The sequence below is a fragment of the Erinaceus europaeus genome, chromosome 3 (assembly GCF_950295315.1).
Source record: "Erinaceus europaeus chromosome 3, mEriEur2.1, whole genome shotgun sequence".
Classification (NCBI taxonomy): Eukaryota; Metazoa; Chordata; class Mammalia; order Eulipotyphla; family Erinaceidae; genus Erinaceus; species Erinaceus europaeus.
In genome coordinates this window covers 45161360-45177192 of record NC_080164.1, presented here as the reverse complement: position 1 = coordinate 45177192, position 15833 = coordinate 45161360, and the positions used below count along the sequence as shown (strand labels likewise).

General features: G+C 41.4%; 1 long non-coding RNA gene across 1 annotated transcript in view; it reads left to right on the top strand.

Moving 5' to 3' along the window:
- Nucleotides 1–13003, top strand: part of LOC132537476 (uncharacterized) — a 30412-nt gene extending 17409 nt beyond the window's left edge. The window contains exon 2 of the long non-coding RNA XR_009548928.1: nt 12839–13003. This is a non-coding gene — a long non-coding RNA (uncharacterized LOC132537476). The remainder of the gene's footprint in view (nt 1–12838) is intronic.
- The last annotated feature ends 2830 nt before the right edge of the window (nt 13004–15833 follow it).

Sequence of the window (15833 nt, the reverse complement as noted above, 5' to 3'; positions counted from 1 at the left end):
GGATTGAACCCGAGACTTTGGAGCCTTAGGCATGAGTATTTCCTTGCATAACTATTATGCTCTCTCCCCCGCACGATAATTTTTTAAATTTGATTTCTGTATATGTTTAGTGGAATGTATGTTCAAATCCATTACATATTTTATTTTTTCTAAATTACTATCAATGTTTCAACATTAGTTTATAAAAATTTGAGGTTTCTGAGGTATAGTTTCATATATATGTGTGTGTAACTCACCAAAGATATATCACCAAAATTCCAATATTCTCTTCACCAAAGTCAACTGGACATTCTCTATTCTTGAAGATTTCCCCCCCTCCTTCTTTTAATAAAATCCAGTGAATACATCATGGATCTGGTACATGTCTGTGACTGCTTTAAGTAATGACTGTTTTCCTTTTGACTCATCCTAAAATGCTTTATAGTTTACACTTTATATTATATAGTGAGCAGGGGAGATAGAATGGTTATGCAAAAGACTTTCATACTTGAGGCTCTGAAGTCACAGGTTCAAACCCCCCACACACACGATAAGCTAACGCTGTGTGGTGTGCTGATTAAAAAAAATAAAGTTAGGGGGCTGGGCAGTAGCTCAGTGGGTTAAGTGCACATGGCACCAAGTGCAAAGACAGTAGTAAGGATCCCATTTCGAGCCCCCCCACACCTGTAGGGGGGTCATTTCACAAGAGGTGAAGCAGATCTGCAGGTGTCTATCTCTCTCTTCCCCTCCTCTCTCAATTTCTCTCTGTCCTACCCAACAACAACAACAACAATGAGAATAACAATAACAATGATAAACAACGAGGGCAACAAAAGGGAAAAAAATGGCCTCCAGGAGCAGTGGATTTGTAGTGCAGACAATGAGCCCCAGCGATAAACTTGGAGGCAAAATAAAATAAAATAAAGTTACAATCCAGTTGATGGGGGAAATGACTCAGCTGGTAGAACACAGGACTTACTTGTCTGAGACCCCTTATGGTTCAATCCATAAGATTGAAATAAATACAGTAAATCTTTTAAAAAAATAAAAATAAGCAAGTTTAGAAAAGTTGTGATCCATTAGAGTATGTGTCTTTTTATTTATTATTGGATAGAGACAGAGAAAGAAATTGAGAGGGACTGGGGGAGATAGGGAGACAGAGAGACACTTGCAGCCCTACTTCACCACTTGTGAAGCTTTTCCCCTGCAGGTGGGGACCAGGGACTTGAACCTGGGTCCTTGCACACTGTAGTGTGTGTGCTTAACCAGGTCCCGAGGATGTTTTTTCATCTTCTAGTTTCTAAAAGAGATGATACAGAATTGGTGTTGCTTGTCCTTATAATGTTGGATAGTATTTGCCTGTGTAGTGATGAGAGTAATTATTTTATTTATTTACTTTAATTTATTTTATTTTTTACCAGAGCAGTGATCAATTCTGGCTTATGGTGTGTGGTGTGGGGGATTGAACCTGGGATTTTGGAGACTCAATCATGAGAGTTTCTTTGCATAACCACTGTGCTGTCTACCTCCACCTGTGATGAGAGTAATTCTTTTCATGCTCACTTTCTTTGGAGGAAGAAGAAAGTGACCCTAAGACGGTGTCCCCCAGCCCCCAATATTCTCTTTTACTCTACTATATTTGCCACAGCTAACTCAATTAGGGGGAAGTAAGTTATCTGAAAGTTGCATTATGCTGAATGAATCAGTGACTTAAGAGTGGACTTATATGAGAATTCTGCATTTTCTGAATCTGAGACTCAGAAATAAGAGAAACAGAAGCCAACATTAGAGATGCAGCAGAAACCTAGAAATACTGAGTCACCTCTGTGCTAGACTTAAAGCAGGGAACTAAAGTAACTAACCTGGAGGCTGTGAGATAGCTCACATGTAAGGGTGCCTGTTTTGCCATGCACATCACCCAGGTTCAAATCCAGCCCCCTGCTGCAGTGTGGGAAGCTCTGGTGCTGTTGTGTCTTTCCTTCTCTCTCTCTGCCCCTGTCTTTCAGACTGAAAAAGCTGGCCCAGACTCATGATGGACCAGTGTGCACAGCAAATGACTAACTCAGCAGATTGGCTGTGGGATCATGAGTGACGAGGTCATATTCCACTGGCCTTTGAAAAATAGCTTTTAAGCAGCTGAGTCAAATACCGGTACATTCTGAGTGGAGTTTTAAATCCTACATAAGAAATCTTTAGTAAATGTTTTCACTGAGAAATAGTTCTTAAACAAAGGCACTGATCCATGTGTATTCTTGGAGGGAGTAGCAAGTGAGAGGATCATGAACTGAGTACACTTGTTAGTGAGGTCTAGTATATTTTCTTGAATAAGTTTCTTCTTTTGTTGTATACCCTTAGAACAATTTACAGACTTTATGAAATGATTATGTTTACATTTCTGTTTTAACTCACCTAGTGTTTGCTGTGAAGCATATTGTTTAGTCTTCATGTTTAAGGTTTTCAGTTTTATTTTTGTGGTTGATTTCTAACTTCATAGCATTGTGACCAGAAAAAAAAAAATTGGAATGATTTCAAACTTTATAAGTTTATTGATACTTGTTTTGTGTCCCAACATATGGTCTTTCCTTAAAAATGTATCATGTGTACTGGAAAAAAAATGTAAATTCATCTGTTAAGGAGTGAAATGTTCTATTAAGCCCATCTGTTCTAGTTTGTCATCTAAGGTTACTATTTCCTTATTTCTCTTTCTGTTTTAGTGATTTTTCCATAAGTGGAATGTTAAACTCACATACTATTACTGTAATCTTGTCAATGTCACTTTTTCTATTAATACCTGCTTAATAGGTTGTGGTGTTTTTTTCATTTGAGGTATATATATTCATTCTTGAATCAACCCTTAATCATTGGATAGTGCCCATCAGTCTTTTTTTTTTGTAAATATATCTGTTTTCCCTTTAACAATAATTTTTATTGATTTAATAATGACTGATAAGACTGTAGGATAAGAGAGGTACAATTCCCACCACCAGGGTTCTGTATCCCATCCCCTCCATTGGAAGGTTCCCTATTCTTTATCCCTCTGGGAGTATGAACCCAGGATCATTATGGGGCGCAGAAGGTGACAGGTCTGGCTTCTGTAATTGCTTCTCTGCTGGACATGGGTGTTGGCAGGTCAATACATGCTCCCAGCCTATTTCTGTCTTTCCCTAGTGGGGCAGGGCTTGGAGAGGTGGGGTTCCAGGACTCATTAGTGAGGGCTGCTCAGGCACATCAGCTAGGCATCATGGTAGCAACTGCAACTTGGTGACTGAAAAGCATTAAACTATAAAGCACAACAATTAGTTTAATAATCAGGAACCTAAGGAACCTAAAGGAAAGAATAGAACAGATGAGATTTGGGATTTCCCTTTGGAAAAAGCTAGGAAGTCTATTTTAGTTATATTCCAAAAATTAGTAAAGCCCATGACTTTACTAATTTTTGCCTGAGCTGGACAGCTAACATGCAGGTGGGCCACAGAAACTGTCTGGGTAGATGATGTCAGAGTTGGAAATAGGACTAGAAGGTTGCATCAGGAAAGAGGCTAGCTCCCAATTATGGGAAAAGTATACAAATATTGTTAACTGTAACCCCCATCAATTTGATGTGGGGCCCATATTAAGCACAGAAGCCTGTGTAACCTCTGCATCCCTGCAGGTCTGAGCTCGAATTCCATAGTCATAGCTAGGAACACTCTAGGCTGCATTCATCTCAGGACCCGTCTTCCTCTAGTGGCAGAGTATGCCGACCCAACCTCCCTTCAGAGAATGGGGCAGTCCCTACCAATGTTGACCCACATAAGGGCAAGTTCCTATAGAGGCCCATAAGAGGGTCCACTATGCTGTTCCTGATGGAGATGACCAGCGACAGTGGGGAAAGGGATCTGTTAGAGGTCTAGGCCCATCATGTCTATGTGGGAATCCCAGGATTCTTCGACTAGGGCCCTGGATGACAGGGTGGCCCAGTAGTGGTCAAAAGAGCCTTCATTAAAGGATGCCAGTCTCTTGCCCCTATCCAATTTTTGTAGTTCTTACCTTGTCTGACAAGGTTAGCCTTGGAGTGATTGAGGTAAGTGAAATAGGAATATGTGAGGAAGGTATCTAGGTCTAACTCAAAACTATCTGATTAAGTACTTTATGGTACCTCATTTAAAAAGTGTCTTTTTTACGTCTTTCTACTTGTTTGCTACACTTATTGAGTCCCTGCAAACTATTGTGCACTTTTACATTATGGTGTATATATTTCCCCTTATGGATACAAGAGTTCTGTCTCATGGGCCCTGATCTATATCTAGGTTCTGTGGCATTATTAGGAAATGCACCACCCGATATGGAATTGAAGAGTCCTATGAGCTAGGAACGGTCTTAGCAGAGTGGTGGAGCTGAAGGGTTGACATTCCATGCCTGGCATCTCTGGACACAATAAGGTGAAAAGTGTTGAGGTGGTACTGGTTGCATTGATTTGATTGAGCTCAGAAGATACATCAAATTATATGGATCAAGAGAAGTGTGCAGGAACACGAGTCACACCCCAGAGGTTCCAGGACTGGGAGAAATATAGGTATTATAGAGAATGGGGGAGGTTCCTGCTGTCTTAGAGTTTGAGAGGGCAATAGGTAGTTATTATTTATTTATTTATTTATTTATTTATTTACCAAAGCACTACTCAGCTCTGGCTTCTAGCGGTACAGGGGATTGAACCTGGGACATTGGAGCTTCATACATGAGAATCTCTTTGCATAATCATTATGCTATCGTAGTCCCACCCTGATAGTTATTATTGTAGCCAATTTATTTGAGAACCTGTTTTACTATGAAAATCCCATGTTTAGGATTTCCTGTGTCATACAAGACCTTATACCATGATTTATGCCATTTGATGCTATTTACATCTAGCTGTATCTTACACAGTAGCACAACCAGTGGCTTCTGATCTCCCAGGTCTAAGACTATAGGTGATTTGATATTTCAAATAAATAATCATTTTTAGAAATGTATAAACAATTTAGTGCTTTCCTTTTTTTAAGGATTTTTTTCTTCCCTTTTTGTTGCCCTTGTATTGTCGTGGTTATTATTATTGTCATTATTGATGTTGTTGTTATTGGATAGGACAGAGAGAAACCGAGAGAAGAGGGGAAGACAGAGAGGGGGAGAGAAAGATAGACACCTGCTTCACTGCTTGTGAAGTGACATCCCTGCAGGTGGAGAGCAGGGGGCTAGAACCAGGATCCTTATGCCAGTCCTTGCACTTGGTACCATGTGCACTTAACCTGCTGTGCTACTGCCAGTACCCCATCCCTTTTTAAAATTACTGTTTGCTTGTAAAATTGACTTCCAGCTTTTACTTTGAGTCTTTATTTGTTAGAAGGTAAGACTAGATATTGTATACACCAAAAAAAATTAAATTATCAGTGTGTGTGTGTGTGTGTGTGTGTGTGTGTGTGTGTGTGTGTGTATACAAGAGGAAAAGACATTGAGACCAGACTCTGCTGCATCAGACGTGATACTTGGGATCAAATCAAGGGCCACATGAATATAAGACATGCACTCTACCACTGAGCTAGCTACCTCTAAGGCCTGTGAATTTTTCAGCCTATCACCAGAAAATAAACTGAATGCCTCATGCATTCAAGATACCATTGAACGTCCTCTCTGATAAAATAATGCTCAGTTTCTCTCTGCCTCTCATTAATTAGTACATGAAAAAAATTATACCAGTGAACTACTCCACTCTGGTTTATGATGGTGTTGGTGAACGAACTGGGGACCTTTGGTGTCTCAGGCATGAAATTATTTTTGCATATCCAGTGTGCTATCTCCTCAGTCCCCTTGTAAATATTTTTTAAAAAGTTACCCTGTGACTGGGAACTCACTTGGTCAGACACATGCCCTATTATGATTAAGGCTCTGGGCTTAATTCCCAGGACCAGAGTACTTCAAGAGCTCCATGGATGGCAGAGAGGTGCTATATTGCCTCTCCTCTCTGTTTCTTTGCTCCTCATTTTCTAAAACAAGGAATATAAAAATTGGCGTTGGGAGATTGCTCACCCCCAGTTGAGAGTACATATATTACTATGGTCAAGCTTATGGGTTCAAATTCTGGTTCCATATAGGAGCACCATGGATGATACTAGGGGAACTTCATGGAAGGTGTCTCTATCTCTGTTTCTCTCTCAAATAAAGAATGAAAAATTTGGATTTGGGTGGACCATAAGGTGGCACAGTGGATAAAACATTGGTCTATCAAGCATGAGGTCCTGAGTTCAATCCCCAGGCAGCACATGTGCCAGAGTGATGTCTGGTTCTTTCTCTCACTCCTATCCCTTTCATTAATAAATAAATAAAGTATTTTTTAAAAGAATGAAAAATTTGGTGGTCTGGGAGGTGACACAGTGCATTGGGCATTGGATTCTTTTTTTAAAAAATTTTTTTAATATTTATTTTATTTATTCCCTTTTGTTGCCTTGTTGTTTTATTGTTGTTGTTGTTGGATAGGACAGAGAGAAATGGAGAGAGGAGGGGAAGACAGAGAGGAGGAGAGAAAGATAGACACCTGCAGACCTGCTTCACCTCCTGTGAAGCGACTCCCCTGCAGGTGGGGAGCTGGGGTTCGAACCGGGATCCTTATGCCGGTCCTTGTGCTTTGCGCCACCTGGCTTAACCTGCTGCGTTACAGCCCGACTCCCTGGGCATTGGATTCTTAAGCATGAGGTTCCAAGTTCAATCCCTGACAACACATGTAACAAAGTGATGTATGGTTCTTTCTCTCTCTCCTCCTCTCTTCCTCAATGATAAATAAATGGAATATTTTTTAAAAAATTAAAATGAATGAAAATTTTGGCCTGGGATGGTGATATCAAGCACGTACAAAGCCCTATTACCATCTAATGAGTGAAAGATTGCCATAGACAGTCTGTGGGGCTACCATAGTTTTATGAAGCCCTGAGTTCATACCCTAATGTCACATTTAAAAAACTTACTCTGAAGGGCGTTGGGTGGTAGTGCAGCAGGTTAAGTGCAGGTGGCGGCAAACGCTAGAAGAAGAAGTGCAGGTGGCACAAGGTGCAAGGACTGGCGAAAGTATCTGGGTTCGAGCCCCCCCAGCTCCCCACCTGCGGGGAGTTGCTTCACAGGCAGTGAAGCAGGTCTGCAGGTGTCTATCTTTCTCTACCCCTCTCTATCCTCCCCTCCTCTCTCCATTTCTCTCTGTCCTATCCAATAACAACAACAACAATAACAACAACAATAATAACTACACCAACAAAAAAACAAGGGCAACAAAAGGGAATAAATAAATATATATTTTTTAAAAATATTGAAAAATATTGTCACATCAGTGTACTCTTTCTTTCCTCTTCTTCCCTATATTTATTTGTTTAGATGGAAATAGAGTAAAAGAGACCACAGCACTAATACTTCCTATAAGGTGGAGGCAGGGCTTGAACCTGGTTCTCACACGTGGCAAAGCAACATACTATCCAAGTGAACAATATACATTTTCATTTATTTATTTATTTATTTATTTATTTTCCTTTTTAAAAATTTATTTCTTTATTGGGGAATTAATGTTTTACATTCAACAGTAAATACAATAGTTTGTACATGCATAACATTCCCCAGTTTCCCATTTAACAATACAACCCCCACTATGTATTTTCCCTTTTGTTGCCCTTTTTTTTTTTTAATTGTTGTTGTTGTTATTGATGTCATCGTTGTTGGATAGGACAGAGAGAAATGGAGAGAGGAGGGAAGACAGAGAGAGAGGTTGAGAAATAGACACCTGCAGACCCCAGACCCGCTTCACCTCCTGTGAAGCAACTCCCTTGCAGGTGGGGAGCCAGAGGCTGGAACCTGGATCCTTATGTGGGTCCCTGCGTTTTGCGCCACGTGTGCTTAACCGGCTGCGTTACTGCCCGACTCCAGACCAATATACATTTTCAATCCTTAATGTTTCTATGGTTGAGCATTTAGCACTTATGTAGTTAGGCCGTCCTTGCTCATAGTCCTACCCGAAACTGCTTTCAGCATATCTGTTTAAAACAATCTATAGATGTCTGGAAGGTTTTAAGGACTAGAGGTTTGGTCTCCAAAATGGCTCACTGAAATGGCTGCTCACTTGGTGGTCGTTGGTAGGCTGCTTTAATTCCTCCTCTTTGAGACATCCTAGTAGACCGGTTATTGAACTAAACTCATTATATGGCAGTGTGAGTAGTCAGAGAGAGAGAAAGATCAGTCAAACAGAAGTTATTCTCTTTACTTTTCCTGCAATTTCAGAACTTTACCACTCCAGACTGACTTTTCAGACCAAAAGAGGCAGAGAGATGGAAAATAACAAAGCACCAAAGTTTCCCCCTGTACAGTGGGGGCTAGGCTCAAACCTGGCTGAATACATGGCACAACGGCTCACAGGCCTGAAGCTGTCCTTTGGATGATATGATTTTGGAAGTCACATAGCACTAACACACTTATTTCATTGCCACCAGGGTTATCAATGGGGCTCAGTGGCAGCACTATGAATCCGTGCTTCCTGCAGCCATTTTTTCCCTTGTTTTCCTTTTTCTCTCCTTTTTACTTTAATTTTTATTTGACAGAATGGAGAGGGGAGGGGGAGATAGAGAGGGAGAGAGAAAGATAGTCACATCTGCAGACCTGCTTCACTGCTCATGAAGCATTTACTCTGCAGATGGGGAGAGGGGGCTTGAACCAGGGTCCTTGTGCATGGTGATATGTGCACTTAACCAAGTGTGCTACCGCCTGCCCCCCCCCCCCACCACCATATTCTGTATGTTAGAAATCAGTTGTGGAGGTGGTGAAATAGCTCACTTAAATAGTATGCTGATTTGCTAAGTGCTCAGCCTTGGTTCAAGTGTGGCCCCCACTGTATTAGGAGCTTCAGTGCTGTGGTCTCCTTCACTCACTCTTTCTACTTCACCATCTCTCTGTCTCTATCTGAAGGAAATGAAAGGAAAGAAAGGAAAAAGGAAATACTTTGCTAAGTCAGATGTTATTAAAGGGGAATAAAATTGTATCGCACCAAAGTAAAAGACTCTGGGGTGGATGGGTGGGGAGAATACAGGTCCAAGAAGGATTCAAAGGACCTAGTGGGGGTTGTATTGTTATATGGGAAACTGGGGAATGTTATGCATGTACAAACTATTGTATTCACTGTTGAATGTAAAACATTAATTCCCCAATAATAAAAGAAAGGGGGAATAAAATTAGGCTTCATGTAAAGTGAAATATATCAAAGAACTTGTGGACACATTTAGGAAACATCAAACTGACTTCTGGTCACTACTACATTAGCGTCAATAACTCAGAAATAACTGCTGGTTCTCTTGAGTTAGTTTCTGAAATATCTATTTAACTATTTATCTTAGATTATATCCTTATAATCTGGCACAAATGCTTCAGAGTTCAAGGACCAACAGTAACCATATTTTCTTTTCTTTTTTTTTTTTTTTTTCACTTTTAAAAAAATATTTATTTTCCCTTTTTTGTTGCCCTTATTGTTTAACATTGTTGTGGTTATTGATGTTGTTGGATAGGACAAAGAGAATGGAGAGAGGAGGGGAATACAGAGAAGGGGAGAGAGACACCTGCAAACCTGGCTTCACCGCCTGTGAAGCGACAACCCTGCAGGTGGGGAGCCAGTGCTCGAACCAGGATCCTACCGCTAGTCCTTGTGCTTTGCACTACCTGCGCTTAACCCACTGCGCCACCGCCCGACTCCCTTCTTCTTCTTTTTTAAAAAGTATTTCTTTATTTATTTATTCATGAGAAAGAAAGGAGAGAGAGAAAGAACCAGACATCACTCTGGTACATGTTTCTGCCAGGGATTGAACTCAGGACCTCATGGTTGAGAATCCAATGCTTTATCCACTTTGCCACCTCCTGGACCACTGACCATATTTTCTTGATGTTCATTTTTTTTTTTTTTGCAGGACATTACAAGGGCTGTGGGATTTCTTATACTTATAATCACTTCTGTGTTTAGCTCATTAGTTAGATTTAGGTCCTAGTGACAGAAAGTAGGAAATAGTTGCTTGTCAGTCCTAATTGTTAAAACACTTATGTGTCAGATGAGATGGTAATGAGATTCTTTATGGCATTAAGACAAAGCCCCATTTATGTTAACAAATTCCAAGAAAATCTATGTGATGGCTGTTCTTTTCTTCTAATAACCTTCAGACACTGAGCTGTGACTGCTGAGCAGACAGAAGCCAGCTTCTGGGTAGAGCTTCTCAGTACTTGCTGTCTGGCTAAGCAGAAAATGAGTGGGGAAAAGAAGAAGGTGGGGGATGGCAGGACACGGTGATGGTGGGAGGAGGGTATAAGGTAGGACAACTTTTTTTTTTTCGTAATATTTATTTATTTATTTATTCCCTTTTGTTGCCCTTGTTGTTTTATTGTTGTGGTTATTGATGTTGTTGTTGTTGGATAGGACAGAGAGAAATGGAGAGAGGAGCGGAAGACAGAGAGAGGGAGAGAAAGACAGACACCTGCAGACCTGCTTCATCGATTGTGAAGCAACTCCCCCCCCTGCAGGTGGGGAGCCAGGGGGCTTGAACTGGGATCCTTACACCAGTCCTTGCGCTTTGCACCACGTGCACTTAATCCACTGCGCTACTACTGACTCCCGATAACTTTTGTTTTTAAGTGTATTGACATGTTATGGCTGTGGAGGTAGGTAGCTCAGATACAATGTACTGCCTCACAAGCATGAAACTTGATTCTATGCCTGGCACCATATGAAATGATAGAGCAATATTTTGATAATTCTCTCTCTCTCAATTTAAATGCACATTTAATTCACACACACCCCATTCTTTCACTCTTTCTTCTATTTTATTTAGGAGTGAATCCAGGTTAATGTATGTGAGCAATTCTATCATGGAATGGCCTAATTTATTTTTATGGGTAGAGGCAAGTAAGGGAGGGGGAAAGGAAAAAGGGATGTGCAGACAGAAGGAGAGACACCACAGCACCATTCCACTACCAGTGGCTGTACCATGTGGCCCTTGGGCTCTAATCCAGGGCTTCATACTCGGTAAGGTATGTTACATCTTTTTCTTTTTCTTAAATTATCGTATTTGGATAGAGGGTAGATAGGATGGAGGGTATATAGCATAATGGTTATGCAAACAGACTCTCATGTCTGAGGCTCCAAAGTCCCAGGTTCAAGCCCCCACAACACCATAAGCCAGAGCTGAACACTCCTCTGGTAATAAAAAAAAAAAAAAGGAAAGAAAGATAAAAAGTATATATATATATATATATATATATATATATGTAATTTATACTTATAATTTATAAATTATATGTATAATTTATTGGTTAGAGATAGAGAGAAACTGAGAAGGAAGTGGGAGATAGAGAGAGAGGAAGAGCGATACCTGTTGCATTAGTTCATCACTCAAGAAGTTTCCCTACTACAGGTGGGGACTGGATGCTTAAAGCTGAGTCATTGTGCTTGGTAACATGTGCACTCAACTATGTGTACCAGTGTCTGGTCCCTTACTGGGTACTGAGCTCAGGACCTCATGCATGTGAGTCAGGTGATGTACCAGTGAGCCACTTTTCTGGTTCAATTTTTATTTATATTTTGATTAAAATTATTTTTGTGGCACCAGCTAATGAACCTAGAGCCTCATACATACACAATACTAATGCTGACTGACTTCACTGGGCCAGCTTTTCCATTTTTATTTAAGAGAAAGAGAGAGGGGCAAGGCAGAAATAAGAGAGAGGGTGGGAGAAATCATAGTACCTCTCTACTACCCATGGAGTTTCCCTCTTGTGGTGTTCATAGTATTGTAAAAGCAAGGTCTTCATGCATGATCAAGTTCACTCTCTACCAGGTGAGCTATCTCAGCCCCTATTTTGTTTTGCTTTACAGAGAGAGAGAGAGAGAGAGAGAGAGAGAGTCCTATGTGCCACACCACCATCAATGAAATTTGTGTGTGTTCTCATTCTCTCTCTTTGTTTCTCTCTCTCTCTCTCTCTCTTTCTCTCTTCCTTTTCTTTTTTAAATCTTTATTTATTGGATAGAGACAGCCAGAAATTGAGAGGGTAGGGGAAGATAGAGGAGAGATAGACAGAGAGACACCCACAGCACTGCTTCACCACTTGAAAAGCTTTCCCTCTCCAGGTGGAGACCAGGGGCTTAAAGCATGGTCCTTGCACACTGTAATATGTGCTCTCAACCAGGTCCACCATCACCCACTCACCCCACCCCCTCTTTTCTTCTTTTTCTCCTTTTTTTCTTCTTCTTCCTTTTCTTCTTTCTCCTCCTCCCCCTCCCCTACCCCTGCCCCTCCTCCTCCTCCTCCTCCTTTTCTTCTTCTTCTACCAGTGCACTGATCAGCTCTGGCTTATGGAACTTCAGAGCCTGAAGCATGAGAGTATTTCTGCATAGCCATTATGGCTATCTAACCCCACCTCTATGTTGTTTTCTCATGTGTTGTTGGAGATTGAACCAGAGCCTCATGCTTGCAAGGCCCTTCCTCTCTTCCCTTCCCTTCCCTTCCCTTCCCTTCCCTTCCCTTCCCTTCCCTTCCCTTCCCTTTCCTTCCTTCCTTTTAAAGATTTTATTTGTTTGCCAATGAGAAAGCTCAGAGGAGAGAAAGAAAGAACCAGACATCATTCTGGTACATGAGCTGCCAGGGATTCAACTTGGGACCTCATGCTTGAGAGTCTAATGCCTAATGGCACCATCTCCTGGCACATTCTCTACCTCAGAGCCACTTCCCCAGTCTCAGAAGTTGTATATTTAAAAATAAATTTTTTTTTGGTGGAGTCTGGACCTTGAAAATGTTATTCTCCTATATTCCTGAACAACTTTTTGAACTGTGTTTTATTTCAGATAGACAGGAGATGGAGACACACAGAGAAACAGTATTGCTCCGTCATCAATGATGCTCTCACGAGGTGTCATGGCTTGAACCTGATAAAGCATTTGCTTTATTGAGTGAGATTCTCCCCAGCCCCAAGAATTTATGTTTTGGTGGAAAGAAACATTAAAGAGTCATTATCATGTGTTCATTAAAAAGAAAGGAAGAGAGAAGGAGAGAAAGGAAGGAAGGAAGGAAGGAAGGAAGGAAGGAAGAAAAGAGAGAAAATAAGAGGGAAAAGATGAACACAGACTGGCTTACTCTCTAGCTAGGGTGATGGGAAATTGCTCTGATGATATGATATCTGAGCAAAGATATAAAGAAGGTTTTCTGGGAGATGGTGCAGTGGAAAAGATATTGGACTCTCAAGCATGAGTTTCCAAAGTTCAGTCCGTGGCAACACATTTACTAGAGTGATGTCTGGTTCTTTCTTTCTCTCTCCTTTCTTTCTCTCTCTTTTTTATTTTATTTATTTTATTTTAGAGAGAGATGCAGAGAGAGACACACACAGAGAGAAATACCAGAGCACTGCTCAACTCTGGCTTCTGTTGGTACGGAGGATCGAACATGAGAGTCTGTTTGCATAACCATTATGCTATCTCCCCCACACCCCTATCTTTCTCATTAATAAATAAAATTTTTTAAAAAACCAAAGGTACAAAGGAAGGGAAGGGAAGAGGAATCACTATACAGACACCAGAGAGCTTTCCATTAGAGGAAATATCATGTGTAAAGGACAGGAACTGCAGACTGTCACTCCCGGTCCCCCCCCCACCTCCCCCCTCTTCCTGGCCACTGATGGCGAAGGGTAAGAGTGGCCCCCTGGAAGTCCCAGACTGACTCTGTGTATTGGGGGCGACGTGTGTGGAGAGGTAGAAGCGATGCCAGACTCAAGCAGCTCCGGGAGAGGCCTCAGAGGGGCATCTTGTTTATTGTGGGAATAAAAGCAAGTAGATATACCCATAAGGGGGGTGGTGGTGTGTGTGTGACATAATCATTAACCCAGAAACAGAGCAGCTCAATGTATAGTCACATACTGACCTGTCAGCTATCTGATCACAAGTAAAACCATACAGGGTTTGATCAAAAGCTTCACATGTATATTTTTTCAGAGGTAAATTGCAGGCACTTTAGGGCTGGGGGGGATGGGAGGCAACTGAGCAATCAGGATGTTCTCTGACTGTTTTCAAGTTAGCCATACACAGTAAAGGCTTGCAATCTAAAGCAGGAGTTCCTGAGTTTGATCCCTGGCATTGCATTTACAAAACAGATACTCTAGTCCTCTTTCTCTTTCCTTCCCCTAAGCCAAATAAAAATAAATACACAGGGCAGGGGTAGATATCATAATGGTTATGCAAAGAGACTCATGCCTGAGGCTCTAAAAGTCCCAGGTTCAATCCCCTGCACTACCATAAGTCAGAGCTGAGCAGTACTTTGGTTACAAAAAATAAATTAAAAAATACACAAATATATGCTTTAATAATGTCTTTTTAATGAAAGAGACAGATCAAGAGAAAGGCCAGAGCACTGGTGGTGCTGGGGAGTGAACTTGGGATCGCAGAACCTCAGGCATGAAAGTCTTTTTGCATAACCATTATGCTGTCTCCCAACCCAAATATGTGCTATTTATTTATTTTGCCTCCAGGGTTATCGCTACGAATCCACTGCTCCTGGAGGTTATTTTTCCCATTTTTGTTGCCCTTGCTGTGGTTATTATTGTTATTGTTGTTATAGCTGCTGTTGTTGGATAGTACAGAGAGAAATTGAGAGAGGAGGGGAAAACGGGGAGAGAAAGACAAGACACCTGCAGACCTGCTTCACTGCTTGTGAAGCGACTCCCCTGCAGGTGGGGAGTTGGGGGGAATCGAATCCGTATCTTTACGCAGGTCCTTTTGCTCTGCGCCACGTGCACTTAACCCGCTGCACTATGGCCCGACTCCCCAAGACATTGTTTTTAATCTCTTCAGAAGAATTGTCTCTTTGTTTCGTTTCTTTATTATAATTCTAAACAAGGCAGTTCTCCCAAGTATAGGAAGGCTGCACTACTCTGAAATGACTCCTTCTCCTTCCCCATTTAGACTCTGCCTAGCCTGCTTCACTGAATGTAGAAGCTGGCCTGTGGAAGTCCTACCTCACCCCCTGAAAAAAGAGCCTTTGTGAGTGTTCACCGTATCCTGTAGCAGGAAAGGCTGTGCTACTGACAAAAATTATGCTACATGGTAATTCCACAAGGTCAAAAAAGGACAAACTTTTTCTAAAAATTGAGCATAAAAACAGGCCCACCATGCCTACTATGGTTTAGAGATTTGCAGCAGGGCGGTCTTTTCCTATCCATTGGAAGGTTGTTCTTAACTACATACACAATATTTTGACAATTAAATCTAGCTCCTTATCTAGCCATTGATCTAGCAGTCTCGACTTGACATCAGTAAAATAAGTATAAGTAAAATGAATATTAGAAAGTACCTACTACACAGGGAGGTGTTTTTATTTTGAAATAAGATGTGAGAGAATTTTCAGTGTGCTAAGCTTTCTTTGTATTTTAATTTACTGACGTTTGGAGTGTCTGAAGATATCAAATTGCTGTAAGGATGGAGAAAAGAAAAATTAGCAAAGGCAGACAGAATCTTAACATACACAGCAGGTGCCAGGTGAGGATTACCTATTTACATATTATTGAAGGAAAAATGGCTAAGGAGACTGTTCGGGGCAGGGGTGGGGGAGAGGCAATGCAGGCTTTAAAATGTATACATGATTTGGATAAGGAAACAAAATAGGCAGTCTTGAGCTCTGCTGGGACAGCTCACCTCTCCCGCGCTCTAGAGCGCCTCCCTCCGGAACCAAGTTTCTGGTCCCTTCAGGCCTTAGGCGAGCGCGTCGCTGGCGGTACGCAGGCGCCGGGAGCACCAAGTCCGCACAGGCTTGAGAGGCGCGCATGCGTGCAGCTGTCCGGAGGAGGTGGCTTTT